The sequence below is a fragment of the Vanacampus margaritifer genome, chromosome 16, assembly GCF_051991255.1.
Source record: "Vanacampus margaritifer isolate UIUO_Vmar chromosome 16, RoL_Vmar_1.0, whole genome shotgun sequence".
In the NCBI taxonomy this organism is placed as follows: domain Eukaryota; kingdom Metazoa; phylum Chordata; class Actinopteri; order Syngnathiformes; family Syngnathidae; genus Vanacampus; species Vanacampus margaritifer.
Window position 1 is genome coordinate 19,811,738 of NC_135447.1, and position 7,929 is coordinate 19,819,666.

The window sequence follows — 7,929 nt, forward strand, 5'->3', positions numbered from 1 at the left end:
TGTGGGAACCAATTAAGTTCGTGAGCCAAGGTACCACTGTAATGCCTTCAAAATGGTGACCTCCGACGGAAACAAATTTGGACGTTTTTTGCAAAAGCTGTGATGATCCTGGATGCATTGAATTTCTAAAGGCGCCAAATATTAATAAGGTGAGTGGACAATTATCCTCGTAGAGAAATTCTGTTTGTTTGGGATTACTACAGCTGCAATTACGTCTTTACCAAATTGTATTTGAGATCTGTGTGAACAAGTATTAGTGGGTTTGAAGTCGTTTTTGTTACGGAGGGACGCAAAAGACCTCGATTTTGAAAATTACTACAACATTGAACTATGCATAAGAAAGTGATGCCCGTTGTATACGGAAGTGACGTCAAGTAGGAGCGCTCCGCCGTTCAAAACGGCATTTGCAGATTCCACGAAAGAAGGGCTTCTTATTTATTTTTGTTCTTTCTGATTTTGTGGAATTAAGCCGCCCGTGACGGAATCGATAGATCCTGGATATATGTATTTGTCGCGAAAGCGATATTTAATTTCTGTTTCATTTTTATTTTTTATTATTTTTTGAGAAAAAAAACTAAATAAATAATCATAATAATATTTTTTGGGGGGGACTAATGAGAATAGTTTTGACCTGTTGTATTGTAGTACCATAAGTGAGACGTCACTGACTTTATAAATATTAAAACGACTAATTACTACATATCATGGACGACATATTTGACCGTGATTCCGGTTGGTTTGATTTGCATACACTTCCGGTCCATAGTCAGAAATTGTCGCTCGGCGCACAAATCGAGGCGGCATCCATTGTGATGATCGAAGCGCTCCCGGCACGGCGAAGACGTAAGTTGAAGACTCTTTTAAATGAATGGATGCGCTCTAATTGTGATAGTGGTTGGTTTCCACCGTTACTATCTACGACGTGTTTGATTGCATTGATGAAGTCCGTGGAACTTTCTTGTGTAAAAAAGCGGCAGGCGCTGGATAGCTCCGTAAAAAATACATCTATATTTTCTTCGAATGGAAGAAAAGTTAGACGACAATGTAAGGTGGGGGATCGAATGTTGGTTAACGCTAGAATGCTTGCTTTGGGCAGCTCTGTGAAGGTTGCTCGTAAAGCTGTGTTAAGCGAGTCCACTAGCCACGACTTGGCTAACGAACACGAGGGTGATGGCCGCGTGGCTGATGCTAAGCTACCGGCTCCGCCTGCTTATGCTGAAACGAGCGCGGGTGAGGGATTTGGCCCTAAGACCCCGTTTACTGAATCACCGTATAGTACGGCTATTCAGATGCTGCAGGATTTGCAGGCACCTGTTTTAACAGTAAATGGTGGTAATCTCGATGTAAAATGGGATTCGGGAAACTGTGATGAGACGCTAACTGCTGACTCTGTTGTGAAGGCTGCTAATGCGTTAGCTGATGGCGTACATGCTTCTGTGAAACGGCTGGAGTTGCATTTGGATAAACTGTTAGCCATTAGAGATGAACCGCAGGAAAGATTGAACCAGGCGAGAGCTTTCGGATTGGAATTGACCCGGCATGCGGAGATTCCACAGTCAACTCGTTCTAGATGGCGTGCTATTCTGGATCGTGTTGAAAAGGCCGCTGAAGGTGAATTGATTGAACAAAATCGTGTTTTGAGGGCCGAACGTGATGAATTGTTCAGACAACGGGACCGTGAAATGACCGGAGAAGCATCTGTTGTTGCTAATAGCTATCAAATTGAAGAGATGCATAGGAAATTGGCAGAGCTAACGTGCGGTGGAAGATGTTTCTGGGTTACGTGACTTCAGCGTGTCAGACAGACTTTTAGACAGTGCTTCTAATCAAATAGCGACTCGCTCTAAGACAAGTTTGCAAGCACCCATGTTGCCTAAAGTTGATCCGGCCACTGGAAATTCTGCCACTCTGTATAAGCCTTATTTGCCTTCCGATCTGAGCGTATTGCTACTGAAGACATTTAATATTTTCAATTTGATGTTTTACTGTTTTTGAGTTTACTTATAGGCATATCAATGTGATATAATCATGAGTGTTTAAAATAATACAGTGGAGTAATGATTTTGTGAACTTTATTTTATCCTCTCACCCTCAAAGCTATTGAAGATAGGAATGTGCATGATGTTATTTAGAGCCTTTTGGCATTAGAGACTAAAAGTCTGGGGTTAGATCCTAATTGCATTTCTCCCCCAGTCAAGAAGGGGAACTGAATGTAAATGTCTGTTTACTAATAAGATTACACCTTTGTTCAACATGTCTGTATGTAAACTTCTGCTTACTAATAACATCACGTCTGCTTGCTAATAACATCAACATTTGGTCACTAGGAGATGACATGTCTGCCCTTTGTTCAATCAAGAGCCGGGAGGAGGAACCTTTTATCTTTTTTGTATAAATGAGTCGATGTTCTGTAAATTGTCACACACTTGGGATCATATCGTTGCATTCTGATGTGATGTCCTGACTGTGTCTTTAGAGGCCTCTAAATAAATTCTTGCAAGAAAACTTCTTCATCAGATCCTGAATACAATTATTTTGGACACGCAAAGATTACACTTAAAATAGTAATCATAAATTCCTTCAAAATGGTGACGCCGACGTGGACTTCTTGAGACATTTTTTCGACAGCTGTGATTGATCCTGAACACCGGATTTCTAAAGCGCAAAAATATTAACAAGGTGAGTGGACATTTTATCCACGTAGAGAAATTCTGGTTGTTTGGGATCAATACAGTTGCATTTCGTCTGTGCTAAGTTGTATTTGGGATCTGTGAACAAGTTAGGGGGGTTGTAGTAATATTTCTTACGGTGGGACGGAAAGTCCTCGATTTTGAAAATTACTACGACATTGAACCATGCATGGGAGTCTTTTCCGCGGTGGAATAGGTTGTGTTTTTTATTTTTTCGTATGAATAAGCCGTCAGTATATAAGATACTGGGAGTGCGGAGTGGATTAGCCGCCTGTGTGGTAACAAGGTGTGTGCTGTGTGGAATTACTAAACCGAGGGACATAATTCCTCGGTGTGTGTATGTTGTGTTAAATAAGAAGCCGGGAAAATATTAAGTCGCGCATAGAAATGCCCCGTGTTTACGGAAGTGACGTCAAGTAGGAGAGCTCCGCTGTTGTAAATGGCATAAGAGATTGTGTACCACGGGGGATTGGCTGTTGGGTTGATTGTAGTTGTGTTATTAGCCGCTAAGTGTTGATCACACTTAAGTGAGTGCTGTTGTGTGTTGTGCTCTATAAGCGGCCTGTGTTGATCACACAAGGCGTCTGCTGTGTTGAACACCCGTATATTAACGGTGTGTGGTGTAATATTAGCCGTCCGTAAATTTTTACGTTCGAGAGCTGTGTGGTTTAAGCCGCCCGTGAAGATCCTGGATATATTTGTTGAAGTCGCGCAAAAGGTATTTAATATCTGTTTCGTTTTCGTCTTGTTTGTGTTTGTCTGAAAAAAAAAAAAAAGAAAAATATTTTTTTGGGGGGATTAATGAGAATACTTTTGATCTGTTATATCGCAGTATAATAAGTGAGACGTCACTGACTTTATAAATATTAAAAACGACTAATTACTACATATTATGGACGAAAAAATTGACCGTAACTAAGGAGGTTTGCATAGACTTCCGGTCGAGAGTCAGAATTGGTCGCTAAGCGAACAGTGAGTTCATGATGCTGGACGCATTTCCACCACGGCGTCAACGTAAGTATGAAACTCTTTTAAATGTATGAATGCGCACGAATTGTGATCGTGGTTGGTTCTCACCGTTGTAAAATGTGGTGTGTTTGTGGAATTTGATTGTGTAAACAGCGCCAGACGCTGATTACCTCCGTGAAAAACACTTCTATAAGTTTCTTCGAATGGAAGAAAAGTTAGACGGTGTGGGGTCGTGAGCCAAATGTTGGTTTGTGCTAGAATGATTAGCGTTGGATAGCTCTGTGAAAGTTGCGCAGATGGCGGTGTTAAGTGATTTTGAGAATGAGGAAACTGATGCTAAGCTAGCGGCTCTGACAGCGTACGAGTTTTGCGCAGGAGATGAGTTTTTGGTAAGATGCTACCGTACGAATCTGTTTTAAGGCTAAGGATGAGTTAGCTGCGGGCAGCCGCATCTGTTAAGAAATTGGAACATAAATTGGATGAAGTGTTGACTGTGAAAGATGACCCGGGGGGAAATTTTGAACCAAGCGAGAGCTCTTGGCTTAGAAATGAATTGTTGAGTGTACGCGTTTGTTTGTTTGTTAAGCTCCATGGTGTGTTGTGGCCACGCGTTTTTTCGTTGTTTGTTTTAAATTGTGCGCGACGTGTCTGTGTCGCAGCCGTAACGTTGCGATGGATTGTGCGCGAATAAGTCGACATTTGAGCTATAAGTACGTGGTGAAGTTATTATTAGACGAATAAACGGTGTATTTTACAAATGAGTGCGCACTTCGGAGAGGTTTGTGTTCGTCTGTGGTTCAACAACTGAGACGCCACTGAATTAAGTTGAGGAGTTTGTGGTGTGTGTCAGTGTGTTCTGGGTCTAGTTTGGTGAGTTGAAACTATGAATATGTGAAGCATGTGTGAATTGTGAGTTTAAAGGGGGGATTTGATTTCTTCTTGTTTTTGTGTTTTTTCTCCTCAATGCCTTTATGACAAGGGAGAGGAAACTGAAGTTACAGTAAGTGAAAGAAGGACTGAGTTTGTTGGAAGGCAGGTATTTTGTGTCTCCAAAAATGAGCGAGATAAGATAGGATGTATATGAATGGCGTTTTGTAGGAAGAGGAAAAGAGTAGATTTCAATGGAAAAGAGGTGGAAAAAATTTCCTCTCTCTCCAGTTTCTTTGTCCTCAAAAAAGGGTGAAAAAGAATGGTAGCAGGAAATCTGCATATTTTGAAAGGATGGGGGTCGTGAGCTGCTGTTTTAAGAAGGTGGTGATTTGTACTGTTGTCTGTTAAAATTAAATCAAACTAAATAAAAAGGACAGGGGGTGTGATAAATTTAGTCCTCTCTCCCATTGTCTCCATTTGGGAGACTTGTAGTCTGTTGTGTGTGAATAGCAGGGGTCTTCTAATGCTAATCTGTTAAGATCAAATTGGTCCTGCTATGCGGAAGGATATAGAGGTCTAGGTGTTAACTCTTTGACTGCCAGACGTTTTCAGAAAAGGGATGCCGTGGGTGCCAGCCGATTTAAGCATTTTGACTGATCTTTTGACTGATCTTTCAAGGTCCACAGAAAATTATGTGTTTGGACTATGGAAACACCCATACTACCAAATGAAAGATTGGACTCTCATCTTTCATCAGAAAAAAAATGTTTGTTTCTACCTTATTCCGTTTTTGAGTAATCAACAATAGAATATGGTTAGTTTCACCTTTTTTTTGAAACAAACGTTTTTTAACGTCTTTGGCACGCCTCCATAGGATTTTACTAAACGTTATTTAACGTTTTTGGCAGTCAAAGAGTTAACTACAGGCCACTATCATATTATTTTTAAAATCAGATCTGTGTTTTTATAGTTGAATGAGTAATAAAACCAACTTTTAATATAGTTGAATAAGTAATAAAACCAAATTTTAATTGAAATAGACTTTTCATTTTTGATTTTTATATTTCCCCTGCATCTCTGATAACTTATTCATAGGTGTGAAAATGATTTAACCTTTGTCTTTATCTGAGTCCCATTCTAGAAGTCTGGAAAGGACTTCCATCCAAGTGGCCAGGGTGACTGACAGCTGTCACATTTTCTTAAATTTGAGGTAACACGTAATGAAGATGTCTATGGTAGACATATGCGTAAATATAGTACTACTACTTGCTATAGTGTAGTGATCAAATTCAAATAAAACCACAAAATAAATAAATGAATAAATTAGGGGTTTGAAAAACAAAATATTTTGGGGGAATTTTTTATTTTATTTTTTCTTGGAAATTGAATGACAACAAGCAGTGTTCTCTTGCTATGACAACAAGCAGTGTTCTCTTGCTATGATCTCATCTCCCTCTGTCTGTTCCGAGTGTATAAATGTTTCAAGCAGGTTCAATCTTTGACTGAAAGGTGTTTCACTTGGGTGACTCAACCAAAAAGTGCTGGAAATGGAATGAACAGCATTCTCCTGCTATGCTTGATGTTCAGAGTGGACGGCGAACTGAACAATGGTCACTTTCGGGGGGGAAGTGACCACACGGACTGCAAAAAGGATGGTACACTGTAAATCCGCTCGTCCTGTGACTGTTCAATGACTCTTATGCATTGTTTGAGCATAATGTCCAGCAACTTTTTGAGCCGACAGGATTATCATCGATTCTGCCATGATGAACTTTTCCTGAGAACTCCAGTACACAAAGCCCAGTGCCCGCTTTGAACTATGCTCTGCATAAACTGCTATCGACAAGGACAGGAAGGAATATGAACTACAGTTGTGGACTCAAAGTTCTGGAATCATCTGAGTTTGGTGCCTGAGGTCGTATGTTGTATTCTGTTTGTAGACATTTGCACTCTGTACTATGTCAGAGAGGAGATGTGATCTATAGCAACGCAGTTTCGGAAATTGAGAACAGCTTATGTGAATTAGGGAAGTATAAAATTTATTCTAATCCTTAAATACTATATTTTCCGTTGTTCGATGCTTGTTGAATTTGGCCTTCTAGTTTTTTTCCCATTTCTCTTTTATAACTTTGGCTTCTCAGAGTGGACTCAGATATGGAACAATTACGGCGAATTTGCTGGTTAAATTTTTAATTTTTGATTTAGGTCGCAGCACTGATTTTTAATTGGGTCATGATCTGCAAAGTTCCCTGCTGTGTTTTTACAAGCCCCCACTACTCTGTAGAAGAGGTGAGGTTAGTTGGCATTTTAAGAATACTTTTTGGTTGGTGTAAAGTAGGGATTTTGTTTTGTTTTTCTGATTATAACTCGTTTCTTTTACTAGTTGAGATGGCAGATATTTGGAAGATTTGTGACCTGCAATAGATTAATGGGGTTATTTTAAATCTTTTTCTCATCTCTTCCTGACCCTAAAAGTCCTCCGCTGCAGGATCTTAATTTACATCTGCTTAAGTTGGTGGTTTTTCTAATCTACAGGATTCAAATTTACATTACAAACTCTTGCCTCAAAGGCTTTTGTTTTTATGGCTCCTGGCTAGCTCAGCTGGAGATCTTTTTATAGTTCTGGTGTTGGCCAAATTGTCACAATTTGGTTGTTTTTTAATCTACAGGACACAAGGTGTCTGTTTTTCCTCTTTGAAGCAGCAATTTGGAAGCGGCTGCAGTTTTCACATTCAGGTCTGAAATGATCAAAATTGATCTTTATCAGATGGGGGAATGATTGGTCTGTCTGAGTTTGTTGAAAAGGAAGTCTGATGTGAGAATGATTGGTCTGTCTGATGTGAGAATGACTGGTCTGTCTGTGTATCAAAAGGAAGTCTGATGTGAGAATGAAGTTTGGTGTGAGGAATTTACAGGCAGCGAATGGGGAGGATTTGACTTGGAGGAAAGTAAGTTCTACAAAGATGACAAAAGACGACCCTTATAGCAGAAATACGGTAAGTATGTTCCATCTCAGAAACGATTGAAAAGTATAATTTCTAGAGCCCATGGAATATGCCATTTAGGTGTGGAAGGAACATTGACACACCTGGGTGACATTTTTTCATGAGACAAGTTGTTAAAAATGAACTGCAGTGTTTATTTAAGGTTTGAGTATAAATCTCTTCTCAGACTGTTCATGGCCCGGCCGGACATGAATGGTTCTGAGTTAAGATGATGTTGTTTTTAAATGATTTACACTGCTATAATAAGAAACCAGCATTAAAAATACAGAAATTTGATGTACGACAAAGAGCACATTTATGCTAAAATCTACAACAGTAAATATCATGGTAAAATATTTGATTAATCATTATCTACCATCATAAGGGTTTCCTAGGAAGATTGGATCAGACAAACC